The sequence below is a fragment of the Schistocerca americana genome, chromosome 3, assembly GCF_021461395.2.
Source record: "Schistocerca americana isolate TAMUIC-IGC-003095 chromosome 3, iqSchAmer2.1, whole genome shotgun sequence".
In the NCBI taxonomy this organism is placed as follows: Eukaryota; Metazoa; Arthropoda; class Insecta; order Orthoptera; family Acrididae; genus Schistocerca; species Schistocerca americana.
The window spans coordinates 608,697,012-608,716,083 of NC_060121.1; the positions used below are offsets into that span (position 1 = coordinate 608,697,012).

At 42.7% G+C, this 19,072-nt stretch overlaps 1 protein-coding gene across 1 annotated transcript in view; it reads right to left on the reverse strand.

Moving 5' to 3' along the window:
• LOC124607217 overlaps positions 1 to 11,426 on the reverse strand; it is a 64,360-nt gene extending 52,934 nt beyond the window's left edge. The window contains exon 1 of the mRNA XM_047139487.1: positions 11,348 to 11,426. The gene's annotated coding sequence lies outside the window, so the exon portion shown is untranslated. The remainder of the gene's footprint in view (positions 1 to 11,347) is intronic.
• Positions 11,427 to 19,072: the final 7,646 nt, after the last annotated feature.

Here is a 19,072-nt window from a genome sequence, read left to right on the forward strand (position 1 = left end):
TTTAATGTAGACTAGATATAAGAAGAAGATCACACAACATATTTGTAGTTTAGTAAAGGAAAGACGAAACATTCTAAGTTATACACAAAATTACATTGTATGCACACGCTGTCATATAACATTACGTCACAGTGTAAGTTGGAGATAACAGCACTTATCTATACACTCGCAGAGGGATATTGAAACATTCTAGGATCGTTGTAGTACGTATAGTGCAGAGATCGATCATAATTCTATATAATTCCCACTTTAGCAATGTTTCAATGATTTGTAGGTACACTTAGAAAAAACTGTATACAGAAGAAGTAATCGAAATTTGCAACAGAAGATGTGTAAACTGTCAAACAGTGTTCTACAATGTACTACATTTAACAGCCATGAGTTTGTTAATGGTACAAATTTCAGTTCTATACGAAAAAAATAGGGTGGGTCAGAGCTACTAACGTGCGTCCAAGAAGATATGCTTTGTCAGCCTATGGTTTTAATTATTTTTCTGTAAACTGTGTGGAAACTTCAATAATAATTACAAGTACTGACTTTGGTCATTATGCGTCTTTCAATTCTCTATTTCTCGTACGTTTTGGAAGTACAATTTTGGTTCGATCACCCTGGAGTTCTGTAATATTGAAACCATTGCAAATTACGAATGGATGACTTTACGTTGCTTGGGAAAAACATAATTATGGTAAATGCATGATTTAAAAAAATAGATCAGTGTCCCTCTCAGTACTTAAAAAATGAAGGCGTTACTGATTCATAAGCAAAGAAATCTGTGGTAGTGTGGCAATGCTCTGCAAATATTAAAATTGTAGTGGTTTATATGGATTAATGTAGCTACTATGGAGAAGGGATTTCGCATTATACGTTTTAAATGCGTTGCACCTGTTCGAAACGAACCACCTAAAGCGCACATTATACCACTTACCTCAGAGATGTGAAACGAAGTCTACATTTGCAGCAGAGGATCTCAGAAAGAATCCAAAAAAGTCTCAGGCTGACCTATATATCAGACAAGTTGTAGCAAACACCATGCACACGTGTCAGCCTTGTAGAGGATCTAATCTACAATTCGTTGATCAGCCCGACTTTGTTCCATCTTCAGAACTAAATGAATACAATTGGTTTGATAACGAAAAATTTTTTTCTACTGCCAGTTACTACTTTTTGAAAAGTACTGTGACTTTTGACTGATCGGTGTTGATTGGAATGCTCTATATGTTATCATCTTCGAAATTTACCAAACACGTCTTTCCCCCGAGGAATCCCGTATAAATTCGTACGAAAGAGGTGCAATTAGTTTGACGCCTTTTGCTGATCTAAGTAACTGCTCGGAATGGTTTGATCTTTACAGCAAAGCAAAATGTTATTATCATATCTAAATTGTCTTTATTATTTATCAAAAATACTAGTCTATGTTTGGCTGAAACTAATGGCAAAGTTGGACTGTGTCCGTAGGGGACGAAAAAGTATGACACGGAGCAGTGCAGTGACTTGGTAGCAGTGGCTATGCAGCGCCTGTCAGCGCTCGGCTGCTATCACACTTGACATAGAAAGCGCCGTTGATCACATATGCGGTGCACATAGGAGTGATGGCGTATGGGCCAAGAGCTATTAGCAGCTTCTTACCGCACCGGTAGCTGCACTAGAAGAACTATTCCACACCGGGCCTTCGAGCCGGCCAAATTGGACGTGCGCTTTCACTGGCTGGAGGCTGAGCCACCTCGTATGGCGCAGCTCTTTCGCAAAGTTGTTGCTTTTAGGGTTTACTGGCGGCTTTGGGCCCTAGGCAGTGTCGTATGTCGGCGGTTGGCCAGCAGAGCGTGAAGGGTCATGAGCAGTATTTGTTCAGATAAATATACGTTCTTCGTCCATCCTATTTTACAATACACACACACGCACACACACACACACACACACACACACAGCGGAAAAAGACACGGATTTACGATAATCTACATGTGTCTTTGGATGACGATCTTGAGAAATTGTTGGGTGACACTGGAAAGTAGTTGAAAGTGAATAGTTAGATGAACATGAAATGAAGTGGGTAGCTGAAAGTATGAACCCTTAATTACTACCTATGTATTTTAAGAAGAGACCATGCAGTATGCAAGCTACGGTGATTGGACAAAGATAAGTAACCACCGCGAGAAAGACGTGATTGAACATAAACGCAGATGCTATCCAAGACTGCGCGTTGTGTTGTTGTATCTGACCAGGCACGGCAACTGCGCAATATCCTCAACACGTTGCAGGTTTCAGTCGTGGTCAGAACAGTCTTCTGCATAGTCACAGTGCGTTATGTTAAGCTAAGTGAAGTCGAACGTGGGCAAATTGTTGGTGCTCGTATGCTGCGTGCTTCCGCAACCAAGGTAGCCGAAAGTGTTCGGTGTTTCAAGAGGAAACGTATCAAAGATTGGTAGCACTTACGTGAAAGGCAGAAACACATCAATGAGGATGAAAGTTATGTTGAGTGGTTGTGAGAGACCGTCGTAGATGAAGACGGACGAAAAATAGGAGGACGGCAGCAACAAAAGTCACTGCAGAACCGAATGTCGCACTCGCGAACTCTGTCATCACTGAATCAACATGAATGGAGCTTAATCAGCAAGAAATTGAGGGGCGATCTGGAATTCCAAAACCACTCGTCAGTGATGGAAATGGCCGTAGCAGAAAAATGTTGTGCCGAAGTCATAAAACCTGGACTACAGAACAATGGAAGAAAGTAATTTGTTTGGTTGAGTCTTGTTTCACACTGTTTCCAACATCTGGCCCAGTTTATGTCCCAAGAGTGAAATATGGCACCGGTTCGGAGATGATTTGGGCAGTCACATCATGCATTCAATGTGGCCCTTGATTATTCTACAAGATCGCAGTACTGAGATGGATTATGTGACAATTTTTGCTGATCAGGTCTATACCGTATTTCTCTTCAATGGAGACGAGGCGTTCCAAGGCGACAGTGAACCTGTTCACACAGCTCGTATCATCCAGGACTTGTTTTGTGAGCACGAGAATGAACTTCCGTATCTCCCTTGTCCATCACAGTCACCAGATGTCAGTATTATTGAACATTTGTGGTATACTTTGAAAGACGAGTGCTTGCTCCTTATCAACCTCTATCATCACCTGAACTTGCCTCGATTTTGCGGGAATAATGGTAAAAGATTCACTGGAAAAACATACAGGGCCTGTATTAATCCGTTATGAGCCGACAGGAAGCCGGTTTTCCTAATTCGCACTGCGCATCGTAAATGTGTTTCTGGTCTTTCCATATTTTTGTCCATCCTCTGTGCCTCTCTTTGACTTCTCCAATTTCCCAGCGTTTCTAAATTAGGCTATTATGGGTACCTGAGTACAGGTGACATGGATAAAGATGCAGTCATCTTTGATAATAAATTATAGTGGTAAATATAAGGTTGACTTAAATATAGAGGCAGCCATCTTGAATAATAAAGTCTTAAGGATAATTAATTGAGTAATAAATCATTTTCAAAATGAAGACCAACAAGTGCCTGCAGACCAATCACTGTCATAAATTAGATCCTAAATGCAGGATAGCAGCCCATGAGGCCTAGTGTGAGAAGGAGGGAGGGGGGGAGGGGGAGAGGGAAGGAGAGATAACGAACTGTAAAGTAACAGGTTGGGAGTGGTCATAAATCACTGTGATGAAACCAGGTCTTCCTCATTACTGAGAATCGAATGGTAAATGGAAAATAATCGTGGTACTACATTCATTGTGGGTTATAGATGTAAATGGTGAGGCTGCTTTCAGAGGGGTACGGCAGTAAGTAAGAGAAAGAAGATCGATTCACTAGACTTCAGCACAGATTTTCGAAATGAATACGCACCATTTCGGTCACGTAGTGCTCTCGAAATGACAAATTTGCCTTTTTTTTCTGTGACTGCACTCAGCTGCATGTGATGTAAAACTCTGTAGTTTAATGGATCGTGTATTAGAGGGGAGATACTGACAGGTGCGAATATTACAGATCCATCAGGTTAATATGATGTGGTGGCAAAATATTCAGTTAAATTACTTACAGATGGGGTTCATTGATAGAAACCGAGGTGGGGGAGGACTGTATTTTCGAAGAAATGTAATTCGAGAGGGAATACTGTTGAAACGTCCCCTTGGAAAAATTATGAATGACTGTATTGGTAAACCTTTACGTTATTTTATTTTCTAACAGATGAGCAAAACGGAACGTACTCAGACTTTCTCTCTTTACTTATTCTGATTATTTCTAAACTGACACACAATATTTTTAGTGCAACGCAATCTGACTTTCAACTATCCCTACAAAAGAAGAGCCCTGACTAACAATAACCTATACCTTTCAAGAATCACGTACCTCACAAAAATCTTCGTTACACAAACTACTGCAATACAGCGAGCACCAATACTGCCAGCTAAATAAAAGATTCTAACTACTGAAGGCACTAACTACTGATAGGCATAGTTAGCAAATGAAAGATTTTGATAGGGAACAAACACTGTATTTACCTTAATAGTGTTCAAAAGTCATCATATATACATATATCGATTCATGACATCCTTCTTTACAAATTTCCTTTTTCTGGCGGACACACGTCCAGTTCGTCCGTTCTCAAATCTCTGGCATCTCTCTCTCCACATCCACCACTGCTGGCGCCTCACCTCCAACTGCCCAAGGCTATGCGCTGTTCACACTACACAAGGGAATATTCCAACAATGAGTCCAACCAGCCACAGACTGCACACAGCACAGTCAGTGATTTTCAGTCAAAGCGCTACGTGGCTTTACCAACATAAAAACCTAAACAGCCTACTTACACTGTTTTTAAGACTTATTTCACAAGGTAGACTGCAGAAAGGCAGTCGCACAATCCAGCATTTGTAGACTGAGAGAACGCTTTTGACAATTAATTTCTCAAAATAAAACTGTAAAATATAAAGAGGGAAAAGGCAGAGACAGCAAAGGAATTGGAAGAGCAGTTGAGTGGAATGGTTAGTCTCTTTAACAGAAGTTATAAGATGAAGAGCAGCGAAAGTTAAACTAGGCTGATGGAATGTAGTCGAATTGGTTAGTGCGATGTTGATGAACTACTTCGTTTTGCTATCTGGGTTGCAAAATAAGTGACGATGGCAGAAGTTGAGACGATGTAAAATGCACTCTGGCAACCGTAAGAGAAGCATTTCTGAAAAAGCGAAATTCGTTAACAACGAATGTAAATTTAGAGACAATACTGGGGCAATTTAGGAAAGCATTTCATAAGACATTCATCTTGTGCCGGTTGGTTTCCTCCTCCGGCAATCTGCATTTCTCGCAGTTGCGGATCTACCACAGTTCCCCCTGTATTTCACGGTAGTTGGTAGTGCCTAGAGGCGTGAGTGACGTTGCAGTGGTGCTAGAGGCGTCACAGGTGGCAGCGTGGAGTAGTGCAAGCAAGGCCGGGCGCTAAGTTCTTGACTGCCGATGTTTACGGCCGCAGCTTTGCGTAGGTACACCACAGCGACGAGGCAGAGCTGTGTTGGCCACGGTTAAGATCTGCGAAAGTGTTCAAATACTTCTGTGGTGGTCCACCATTTTGGTTATTAGTTGGACTCAGTCAGGACACTGGAGAGAGTAATTCGTAGCCAAGATTTTTGGTTAGGCTCAGCCGATCGTTCCCGTTGTTTCCCTTTGACGTTGCGGACAGGGTTCGATTAAGTGGTGAATAGCGTCTTTGTAACGTTTATGTCTGCCTTAAAAAGACGTAGCCGATAAAACACGCCAACGACAGGAAGCTGTGTGGTGTTGCCATGGTGGTTGACTACGAGAACTGGCTAAGACAGATACCTCGGTTCATCAGCTTCTTGGTGGTGTTTTCTATCGTATTAAAGTGCCGGTAACGACTGCGAATTGTTAGCCTGATTCTTCAACTGTATGTGACGCGTTGATTTCCTTGTCTTGTTTTGTGGTGCGGACGTTACGGGTTGTTGCAAGGACTGGCTTCGATAACAGCTGTGCTTGATAACCTTCTTGTTAAAAACTTCCTGGCAGATTAAAACTGTGTGCCCGACCGAGACTCGAACTCGGGACCTTTGCCTTTCGCGGGCAAGTGCTCTACCAACTGAGCTACCGAAGCACGACTCACGCCCGCTACTCACAGCTTTACTTCTGCCAGTACCTCGTCTCCTACCTTCCCGAGTTCGAGTCTCGGTCGGGCACACAGTTTTAATCTGCCAGGAAGTTTCATATCAGCGCACACTCCGCTGCAGAGTGAAAGTCTCATTCTGGAAACATCCCCCAGGCTGTGGCTAAGCCATGTCTCCGCTATATCCTTTCTTTCAGGAGTGCTAGTTCTGCAAGGTTCGCAGGAGAGCTTCTGCAAAGTTTGGAAGGTAGGAGACGAGGTACTGGCAGAAGTAAAGCTGTGAGTACCGGGCGTGAGTCGTGCTTCGGTAGCTCAGTTGATAGAGCACTTGCCCGCGAAAGGCAAAGGTCCCGAGTTCGAGTCTCGGTCGGGCACACAGTTTTAATCTGCCAGGAAGTTTCATATCAGCGCACACTCCGCTGCAGAGTGAAAATCTCATTCTGGAACCTTCTTGTTGCTAAAGACAACTACAAAAGCATGTCCACCGTAGTAAAGCGATGGAAACGACCGTTACGGAGTAGCTGCTACTATTCTAGAGGCGCTGCGTAAGATTCTCCTTGTTGTGGTGTAGGGAGGCCGTTGTGGAATGTTGTAAGGATTGCCTCCGACGACAAGGTTGGTGGCAAAAGTTTCATTGGTTGCAACGGAATGTTAGGACATGGGTCCGTCGCAGTAGGCTGACGGAAACGGTCTTTATTCAGCAGTGACACCATTCTTGGCTGTGGTGATTCTGGATCGTCCGTGTCTGGTTGTTGCTATTGATGTAACCAAAAAGGGGAAGGTAGGGGTGGTCTGTCACGTGGATATGTTGTGTTTTTAAAAAACTGAGAGTTGAGAAGTTCCTGTGCTGTGTTGTGCGGTAACTATGTCCTGGAAGTGCAGGACGTTGTACGGTCAGGGCTTTTATCGTATTGTTCCTTTGAATTGGCTCTAACGTTTTTATTATAAAGTGTGTATGTTGCCCTTTTGAGGCAGTTGTATCACGGACTGTGTTCTTCGGAGCAGCGCGCTTCTCTTCTGTAGAATGTTAAAGTGATGCAGCACTGCAGTTAGTAAAGTTTCAGTAAGAGCTTTTGACCGCAACTGACGAGCTGGGTATGCACGCATGGGCTTGTTTAACATTGTTTTACGCAGCGCCTAAGGGTCCGTGCGGTTATAACCTGGCCAGTGTTCGGCCTCGCTTGCAAGCTTACGCCCTGTTAAGGTTAAGCAATCACATTCGGTTGGGGAGGTTAAAAGCGTGTAGTACCTTTGGGTGACGGTAGCTTATTGTTTGAATATAGTGGGCATTGAGCTTGGCCAGTATTAAGTTTAGTGTAGTAAGTTTTAAAAGCCTCGCTGCAAAGAAATGTTAGCCTACTCTGCCTGCATCTAGTAATCACGCACTTGTTCACTACTAAGTTTTAAGTTGTAAGAAACTTGTTGCTAAAGCTTGATTCTCTTTTGCCTGCCATTTGTGTTTAATGTTATAAACCTTACTCTAGTATTAAAGTTGCCTAGCGCCCTTTCTTGTTCTGTGATATTTCTGCTTATTGTGGGGCTAAGCAGTTGAACTTCGTTATGGGCCACGCACTTTAGTGTGCTGGCGTAAGCTGTCGCCAGCACAGCAGTCGGCAAAGAGGTTGCGAGAAGATCGATAATAGGCGCTGAATCAAGTGCACCTGTCAGGAGAGAGGCCAAAGACGGACTCGCAAGAAACGCACGGCCAACGCTCTCTCGACCACCAGTATTAAGATCGCTGCCGTGGACCAGGGGGCCCAATCAGCCACAGACAGTCGCAGTCGCATTCAGAGTCTCAGTCTCAGACAGCACATAGTGACCAGAGTAGTGTGCATAGCGGGACGTGTACTGCACCAGCAGTGAGACTAATGAGGACTATTACAGAAGAGCTTGTACCAAAGCAATTTGTTTGAAGATAAGTGGCTTCTTGTTCTTACGAATAAAGAACCCTGTTCATACACGTGTGCAATTTTGTTGTAGAAACAGGACAATGGCCACCAAAAAAAAAAACCCCTTCCACGCTTCCTATGGTAGAAGACCCCACAGTGTCGACGACGGCATAAAAGTTAGAGCTAAAAAGGGGCGATAAAAATAGTTAACTGTTCGTTGGAAGATTAAGCTATTAAGTCCGCTGCTAAGTTTGTTCTAAGTTACTTCTAGGACGATTGTAGTTTCAGAGATCCTGCCGCAGAGTGTTCTACGTCTGGCCTGCGTTGAAGTCTCACCACCCGATCTTGCGGGGGGTGTCTTGGACGATCGGCCAACATCAACAGTCCATTAGGAGCGAGACAGCATTCGCTTCCCGTCATCATACAGAGGGAGATGGGTGTTGAACATCAGGGAGAGTTTCATTTTCAATTGTTGAAGCCCACTTAGAGAAATTAAGATTCAATTCCAGCCTCGACCCTTACTAATCCAGCCACCCAGTCCTATGATATCGGAACAGTCTGGAGTGTAGCCTTGTCCAGAAGCGAAGCATGACTGATATTGATGATAAACATTTGAAACAAGAAGAAAGTAGAAGATTTTGAAATTTGATGCTACAGAAGAATGCTGAAGATTAAGTGGGTAGATCGGATAACTAGTGAAGTACTGAATCTAATTTAGGGAGAAAGAAAATTGTGGAAGAACAGCTTGACAAAAAGAACGGATTTCTTTATAGGACACATGCTGATGTTTAGAGGAATCGTTACCTTGGTACTATAAGAAAGAGTGGGGCTAAACATTGCAGAGGAAGCACAAGGCGCATGTACAGCAGTCAGTTTCAAACGGATGTCAGTCACAGTAGTTGTACAGTTATGACGAGGCTTCGACAACATACGCCAGTGTGAAGAGCTGCATCAAAACAATATTCAGACTGCAGAACGCAACAAGAAGTACAATACTATCGGGAATATTGTTTCCACTTGGGAAAATAAGTGAGATGCGACGTCAAACAACGACAAAGTATGTATTAATTCATCACATAACGTGTGGCAGTCCCATTGCTAATATAATATTTGTCCAACGTCTTCCTTTCTCCGATGTTTCAAAGCTAGGGAAGAGAAAAGCAAAGCTAAAATGTATGTGTTGTACAGCCATGGTGCGCGAAATATTTTGGATATAGCAGCTAAAACGGCGCTACGGAGATTGCTATAAGTGGCTCGTTCATTTCTTCATTAACTGCGAAGAGTTCCAGCGTGATAAATAATGGCCGCGAAACACCGCTGAAGGGGGAACTGGAACACTATGTGTTTTCGATGACAGAGAAATTGTAATACAATGACGAAACAGCTTAAGCGTACGCTTCCCATCACACGTAGGCTTATTTCGAAACATGTCGTTAAGAGAATAAGTTGCGTAATGGATTGTGGGATTCTAGGGAAGTAAAGTGGCCTAACTGAAATATTTCCCTTATTAATACTCATCTCGAATCATGAAGTACTTCAACTAGTTCAACTGCTACCAACGAATCGCTTAACATCGCTTGTAACAAACAAACTTAGCAGTAACGTAGTTAGTGCTTTCTTTATATTTAACGATAAGAAACAAACGTTTGGAACCAGGTAGGGTTTGGAGCAAAAAGGTTTTTTTGCACAAACTCCTTCAAATAAGTTTTTTTGTCTTTGTTGGCTATAGGTAGAACATCTTGTGATTACTTTGTATTTACGACCCACCTGCAATAAATGTTCAGCAAAAGTGGAATCTGACTTGTGCAATCTCCAACTTCGTTAATGCTCAATCGGTCTAGCTGCTACAGTCTGTTTGACCAGTATGCAGCTCGTCACGTCAGTGGAATGCTTTTAGTAGCACCACTGGTTGTAAAAGGTCATTTGCAGCTAAGCACATCCACACTCTCAAACTTCATATAAACCGATCAACCAGCCACCCACTCCCTTCCTGAATCTCAATGATAACATTCATATCCACAAACTTGTATCGCAGCAGAATTGTCTTGATAGTTCCATTCTGATAATTGCCAAGAATATTTCGAGATATATACTGAAGGCTCCAAAACCACAGCTAATGAAAGAATGGGTTACAAATACCTAAGCCCTAGTACAGTTTACGAGGTAATGATTTCGTTTCGCAGTGGGACTTCTAGTTTTTATACAGAAACCAGAGCTATACTTGCAACTTCACATTACTTCGGAACGTAACAGTAAAAAACACTTTGATTTTAATGGATTGTAGGAGCTTGATCCCAGAAATGTTGATAATACCCATTCTCAAGAAAACTAACGCGCTGGTAACGGAGATTATAAAAGACACCAAGGAAAACGAAGAAATCAGGAAGATGAAGTTTATATGTATCAAGGGACGCGCTAAAATTAAATGTAATCAATAATTCGATGACGTAGAGAAGACAGACGCTCAAAACTGCACACTCAAAAACATATTAGTACAGACATTATACTTAAAGATTACACTATACAGAAGAGCAAGACGGCAAAGGCAAAACGAATCTTAATCATCGATGCGCAATAACGGGAAATAAAACAGACAAATATCGCCAAACATGCCCTCGACGCTCTGGTTCCACACAATTAAAGCAAATAATACTCTGCGCGAGAGCTAATTATGGATTATTCCCCAGCCATGTTCACCGAATACACGTTCGACATAATTCTTACTGTGAAAGAATAGCAGTAAGAGATTTAAGTCACATTATTTTCGAATGTAAGCTGTACGCAAACCAGCAAAGTGATATCGTACAACAGTTAATCAGGTATCATCAACCATTACATTCTAATATAGCAGCAATCATTCATCAGACAATGTATTTTACAGTTATTACACAATTTTTAAATAAATATAGCCTTACACTGTAAAATCCTAGAAAATTCCTGTAACACAGAGATTGCTGCGTGGCCTTCAGGCCAAAAGCCAACATAACTTTTTAAAAAAGTAGCAATTTAGCATTATGTAAGGATTGTGAAAATCGACAGTTTGGTAGTTCTTCACTGTTTCCCTCCTGCACCTTTAACCATCGAAAATAGGGTATTAAGACAGGAGAAAAAAAAAACACAAATCGCTGCAGCCTTGAAATTCGATATATTCTGAAGTACATATATCAGGTGCATTTGCGTAAACGTAGTCACTTCTTGAGTGAAGTATGCAGTCCTTAGGTCTATAAAGTAATGTACATATACGTAAGAAGTGAGCCACTGTCGTTTGCATTAGCGATATTATCCATCTCAACGGCGGAGCACCTGCCGTTCCAGCAGCACTCCGCAGCGGTACCTACCTGCTGTAGTGCCGGCAGTCTCCGCTGGAGGATACGCTCGCAGTCGCAGGCGGACAGCTACTGGCTGAAGCGCGATCTCGCCTCAATATATCACCGAGAGGCGCGCACCGGCTAAGCCGCTCCGTGGACGTCGTGGTCAAGCATAGCACGCCGAAGCGGAAGGTGGACTTTATCTCGAGGAAAAATAGACAGTATTTCAAAAGTATTCATCCGATTTCGCAAAACTGAGGATTTCTTACAAGACGACCAGTTTGGCTTTGGGAAAAGTAGAGGCACCAGAGAGGAAATTCTGATGCTGCACTTGATAAAAGAAGCAAGATTTAAGAAAAATAAAGACATAATTACAGCATTTGTCGAGCTAGAAAAGGCGGGCGACAAAGCAAAACGATGCAAAATGTCCGAAATTTTCAGAAAGACAGGTGTAAGCTTTGGAAAAAACCAAGAGGGAAAAGTAAGACTGGAAAACCAAGAACGAAGTGCTTGGTTGAGAAAGGGTTTCGGGGACGGATGTAATCTTTCGTTCCTGCTGTTCAGACTATGCATCGACGAAGCAGTGATGCAAGTAAAACAAAGGTTCCGGAGTGGGATTAAAATTCGAGGTGAAGTGATGTCAGTGACGTGATTCGCTGATGACACTACCGTTCTCAGGGAAAGTGAGGAATAACTAAATTCTAATGAGCACGCACTATAGACTAATGGTTAATCGAAAAAAGTCGAGAGTAAATGAGATTAGTGATCAACTTGACATCATAACTGAAGGTCACGAAGGAGTTGTGCTACTTTGCAAGCGAAATATCGCGTGACAGACGAAGCAAGGAGGATGCAAAAATAGACTAACACAGGAGAAGAGTGCATTCATGACCAAAAGACGTCTACGAGTATCAGAAATCGGACTTATTTTGTGGAACAAATTCCTGAGAAAGCAGGTTTCCAGCACAGCATTATGTGGAAGTGAATCATAATGGGAAAACAAAAAAAAAAAGAAAGCGTCTATACGTTTGACATGTGGTGCTACAGAAGGATGTTGAAAATTATGTGGATAAAACAGTAATTGAGTAAGTTTTCCGCAGAATCGACGAGGAGAGAAATACACTATGTAATCAAAAATACCTGTGCACCTGTTAGTGGGCTATTATGAGGTGTGTCAAACTGTCGCCTTTACGAGGGCTAGAACTCCGGTGGGGAGACCCTCCATGAGGTGCCTGAATGTCTGTGGAAGATTCTTCCTTAAGTGTCGAAACTTCTTCCTCAAGAGAATGTTGGTTGGTTGATTTGGGAGAGGGGACAAAACAGCGTGGTCTTTCGGCCCATCGGATTAAGGAAGGAAGTCGGCCGTGCCCTATCAAAGGGCCCATCCCTGCATTTGCCTGCAGCGATTCAGGGAAATGACGGAAAACCTAAATCAGGATGACCGGACGCAGGTTTGAACCGTCATCCTCCCGAATGCGAGTCCAGGTTGTTAACCGCTGCGCCATCTCGTTCAGCCCAGAGAAGGCAGTGATATTGGATGCTATGGTTTCGAGAGAAGTCGGCGTTCTAACTCACCCAAAGATATTTCATTCGGTTTCCATCGCGACTTTGGGCTGGCTGGGTCATTTCAGGAATGTTACTGTCCACAGGATGCGTTGTCGTATTGGCAAAAACAATCTTCGTCTCCGAATTGTTCCTCTACTGTACACAGTATGGAATTCTATTAAATGTGTTTATATGCTCTCGCATTTAGCGTTCTCTTAAGCGTAATACGGTAAGGACACCCTAACCACGAAAAATACCCCTATACCATAACATCACCTCCCTCCTGCACTTTTGGCACTGCAGGAAACATTCGCCGGGTATTCGCCAGATCTAAATTCCCCTATCCGATTTCTGCAAGATATAGCTTGAATCAACACTCCAGCTCAGTCGTTCCCCGTCCTGCACTGTCCAGTGGTGCCGCTGTCTGCACCACCTCATGGGTTGCTCAGCACTGATTACAGTTCTGTGTAGCTTATGAGGAACTGCTCGACCATAGTGCAGATTCTTTTAACTCCCGACACATAGTCATTCTGCTAGATGGATTGCTAGTAGCTCTTTGGAACTTGAGAGTGAATCTTCTGCTCATTTAAGGAGACTTTTACAAGCATCCTCCGCAATACTAAACGTCTCTGTCCATGAATAGATAACTTCTACCTGGTCCTAGTTTGCTTTGGTTGTTCCTTCGCGTTTCTACTATACAATCACATCTCTAACAGTCGACTTGCGGAGCTTTAAGGGGTTGAAATGTCCCTTAACTGTTACTTTGTTTACGTCAAATGACCAGTCAGCGCGGCGTGGCCGAGCGGTTCTAGGCGCTACAGTCTGGAACCGCCCGACCGCGACTGTCGCAGGTTCGAATCCCGCCTCGGGCATGGATGTGTGTGATGTCCTGAGGTTAGTCAGTTTTAAGTAGTTCTAAGTTCTAGGGGACTGATGACCTCAGAAGTTAAGTCCCATAGTGCTCAGAGCCAACCAGTCCACCTCCGAAGTCAGTCATCTCTCCCTCCGATCCATTGTGCTGTTATATTCCTTCCATGCTGATAATATCCCGCCTCCTCTTACACTGGTTGGGACAGACCCTTGTGGCGTGTAGTGTTCGACTTTGCGTTACATAGGGGTGTCCGGATACTTTTGATGAGATAGTGTATCTGGAAAAATTGACAATAAGAAGGGACGGGATGACGGGATATGTGTTGAGACGTCAAGAAATAGCTTGCATTCTATATGTGGCAGCGGTGTAGTGCATAAACTGTTGGGGAAAACAGAAACTAGAATGTATCAAGCAAATAGCTGAGAACGTTGCATGCTAGTGGTACTGTAAGATGAAGAGGTTGGCACGTGATAGGAATTCGTGGCAATTCTCATCAAACCATGAGGAATCCTGTTGACCCGGAAAAAAAAGCCTTCGACGTGAATGAAGATAGAACCTTGGGGTGAATTTTAACTTACGCTTAGGATTACTTAGCTTTCGTTTTCTAAAGAAAAGTTCAATTTTACAAGGGTGTATGTTGCAGATTCATGTACTTACGACCTTCAGGAAATAATTTTAGAAAAAATTTTGAGTTTTCATGTACCGTTCGCAAATGTTCTGTAAGCCTACCAGCGGACGCACGACAAACATCTGCACGATAGTCGAACTCTACCCACAGCTTTGAGAGAGTGTCTGGAGTTTATGCTTTCACCGTTGTTGCAAAGCAGCCTCACAGTTGACCCAGAGCTGTTGGAATGGGAGGCAATCGGACGGATTCATTCACAAACCCACACAAAACCGTACCGAGAAATCAGGCGAGATCGCAGGCCAGTGTTGCAGGGCGTATGCCTCTTACCATCCATACTTGAGGCAGCTCAAAGTTAAGAAATGCTCTTAAAATCAGATACGACTACGACAATACTCCGAACTGTTGAGAAAAATATCGAAATGTTATCTGAATTGTGGTAAAAGCTAGTTCTCCAGCATGTCCAGATGTGTGATTCCTGTAATCGTCTCTTCTGTAAAGGAAGACGGTCCCTAAATCGTTTTTCTAGGGATGACGCAAAACGTATAAAGCTTTCGAGAGTCTCTCTCCTAAGTAGCTATGGTATGAGGATGCTGCTTTTGCAACACCTATTTTTGACTTATTTTGTATGTGTATCGATATTTCTACGTCAATTTGTAGTATTGCTTATGTATAATGTATCTGTTATGGAAATTCTTTGGCTATGTATATATGTTTCAGTTATGTGACTTTTTGAACGATGTTGTTTAAATTATGCTTGTGAATTTAGATAACTACTGAAATGATTGTCATGTAATGTACTATAAATGACTTGGTCCATAATTAGAGAACGTAGGGTTAAATGTAAAATATGTGGGGAAGCCACGCAGCTAGGGAAGTAGCCTGGCACAGTGGAAAAGGCGTGGTCGGTGCGCAAGTGGCAACTCGTTCTTTGTGAAGGGTAAGGAGTCTGGGCTGAGCAGTGCTGTGGTAAACGCTTAGTTAGCAGCAGTGGATAATAGTGGCTCATATTCCTGCAGTTTTGATGCCAGGAGACCTTAAGGACAGTATTCATGGGCCTCGGATGCTGAATTTAGTGATACCATTATCATGGCATGGTTTTTGGCCATGTAAAATTATTACTTCGACACCAAGATCAGTAATAGGGCGAGGCCAACTGTACTGTCATGACTGCATCGCCGACTGTTTAATAGCCTTTGAAAATTGCACCACAAGTGCCGCCAGCCTTCCAATAAATTGTTTTGCATTTGGCACTCTGTAAATGGACTAAGTATTTGTGAAATTTGCTTGAATTTAATAGCAATAGTGGTATTACTAAGAAATCTCTATCTTACACCCGTGATTATCCCAAATCACAAATATGTACAAGATTCCTATCATAGTGAATTTAATTCCGAGTGTCCTAATTTATTACGAAAATGTGTCTGAACTTGAATTTAACGTTGTGTTGTCATTTTCACGGGCAATTATAATTCTGAACAGGTCAAAAGACTGCTTATGAAAGCAAATTTCTTATTTAAAGAGTTATGGTTTGTTGTGCTACACTTAACTAACAATTAATGATAACAATACTTACTTTTTCTGATACATACTGGTGTAGTTCTGTTATTGAGCATGGTTCTTCAAATCATGAAAGTTTAAGGGTCCTCATGTACCAGCCTAGTTATTTAATGCAGTAATGAAAAGGCTCCTTCAGAGCCAGGGTAGTTGGATTTGCATTCTGTTAAGTTGCCTCAAAAAGAGTTTAAGAAAGAACTGTTTACAGTGCTATCTATTGTAATGCAAGCTGGTTAATGCACAGGCATAGATACACTGTATTAGGCAATGAAATTATAGATTATGATCATTGGTAGACCCCTTGATTTAAATTCAGAATCATTTCAAGCTTTTCCCTGTTCAGTATTGCTTCTAGTTTCATGTGTGTCATTATTTGGCTTTATGAACTGTTACACCTAGTTAGTTGAGGTACATGTTGAGAGGTATATGTTGCTGTTTACTATCTCACTGGCCATTTGCTCATCTGACTTACTAGTTAGTACCACATTTATCTACAAGGTTAGCCGGCCGCTGTGGCCGAGCGGTTCTAGACGCTTCAGTCCGGAACCGCGCTGCTGCTACGGTCGCAGGTTCCAATCCTGCCTTGGGCGTGGATGTGTGTCATGTCCTTAGGTTAGATAGGTTTAAGTAGTTCTTAGTGTAGGGGACTGGTGACCTAAGATGTTAAGTTCCATGGTGCTCAGAGCCATTTGAACAGTTTTTCAAGCTTAGTTCACTGTGTTATAGTGCGAACAGATATAAGGCAAGAGTTCTGTCAAGGAAGGTTAGGTTAGCCTTAGGACTGCTTCTGCTTTATTTTGCTTGACACAAGAATACCTAATTAGGCTGGCGATTTGGTTTAATATGCAATGTTACGACTTACTTTTGTGCTGATAGAACGTCTGTTCCTGATCCACCGTTTACTATTGTTTACACTCTGCTGGAGTATTTCGGAAACGATTCCCATTTTGATTGCTCTGTTTCCATTACGTTCTCTCACGGTCAAACTTTCAAAAACTCCTCGCAGATGTATAACGTCAGCATCGATTATCGTTTGAGGTGGTCAGTGGTAGCAGGACATGTTCCACAAGTTGTTGTTGCTGGCGGCCCACTTTTCCATTTAAATGGAACGTAGCTTTATCACTGAACACTAAATGTCAGAGGAAACTGTTATCTTCTCTCTCCAAGCCCTGAATGTACTCGCATAATTCTACACATTGTTTTCAACATTACTAAGGGATGTATGGCTTACAAACGGAAATGTCGCCTCAAAACGAGACAGACGCGGGAGGAATGGCTAGCTCCCGACTAGTAGGACGAGTATGCTTCTCTGGACTATTTGCGGAAACCGTTGAACGCACGCTACGTCTTGAAGAGGTGCACGGGGGATACTTGTGGATTTCTAATTATACAAACAACTGGTGTCCTGAAACTGTTGGAGCATAATCGAATGATTTTAGCTGTTGGAGGTGCACTGCTGTATCTTCGACGAAAATCACGTAATTAGCGAGTGACCAAGCGATATAGCTGCACGACAGACACACCTACCAGCAATCACAAGAAACTTAAAGCTGACGCGAAGGTAATATTTTAGCTTTTATGCTTAAGTTGTCCATATAGGAGATATAGTCTTACGAAAAGACCTGTTCGCTTCTTTTAAAGTGCGACTTACAGGAATCCTTTCATGTTGATGTTGTCTATATATTACCATTTGCAGCTAGAGTTTTGTAGCCGCGTACGCACTGTGTCCGCCTCCATGTCTGCTTGATCAGCGCGGCTGGCTGATATCCAGAAGACCCGGGTTTTCCTTGGTGGGAGGAGTAGAATGGAGTGAACTAAGACTCACGATGTTAAATGAGGAGCTATTGGACTGAACAGAAGCGGCTCATAGTCACGAAAGCTGAAGAAAACGGTGCGCTGGCTACGCGCCCTCCAATCGCATCTAGGGGCGCAATTGACAGAGGACGACATGGCGGTTGGTGTACCGATGCACCCTCCCCCTCCCAGCGCCTGCGGATGGCGTTTATGTGCCCGGCTTCCACTAATATGAAGACGAATTTATTTTACAAAAAAAATTATAAGAAACCGGGACAAAATGGCAAATTTTCCCTACATCTAACGCTGTCTCAGTGGTGGATGCGACGACTTAATCTTTAGCTCCATGTCGTCTCCGCGGTATGTCTCACAGAACGAAGTTTCCATTACTGGCTTAGATAACCGACAGAATAGCTTAGTAAGATGACATCATTTTTCCATGGTTAGTGTCGTGCATGCTGATACATAGTAAACTTAGATGTTTTACTTTTCCTCTTTAGCAGAACACTCTCCGTGATTAGCGTTTACGGCCAGTTAAAACTATGGGGCTCTGGTATTTGGGCGTCTCTCTTTTCACTATTTATATCGTCACAAATCATAATCGCTTCGTATACTCCACCAAATAATCTAAAGTTAAAAGATCCTAGTAATATGTCTGGATGCACTGGAGTCGAATCCTACGCTATATCATTTCTCCCTCCGTATCTCGATCTTTGAGGAGATTCGAAGGTCTAGAGAGAGATGACCTAAGGGCAGGCCGAAGCTTTGAGTTAGTTTGTGAGAAATGTAAAATAGTGGAACCGCAGTGCGCTGCCAGATATAGGCTGGAGTCCTGTTTGGGTATGGAGTCCCGTTTGAGTATGCAGATTTCATTTGTCGCAGTGCCCATAGAGTAACTAATCGGAAGACAATGTAATGACGTGATGTGTCGATAAGTTAATTTAGGCGCATGCTTATGGAAACAAACAAGGAGACTCGTCGAAAACTGCGTGGTTTGGCCCACGAAGGTGGTATAGCGAATGGTAAAATAGAAAGATGTCATGCGTTGCAAGTGTTGTACTGTGAAACAAGTGATGGAATTCGTAGGAATATAACTCGGCAGGTAGGAATGACATACTGGCCGAAGTGCAGCATTTAGAGCTGGTCGTGCTTCATGGCTGTAACGGCTCACTCGACAGAGCACTTGCCTGCGAAAGTCAAAGTTGTCAGGTTCGAGTCGTGGTCTAGCAGATAGTTTTAATCTTCCGAGAAAATTCATCACTACTTTTATATTCCGCAAGCCACCATACGATTTGTCACGCAGGATACACGTTGTACCAAGATAATCCATTTTCTTGATGGATCTGGCGATGTTTTACCTGAA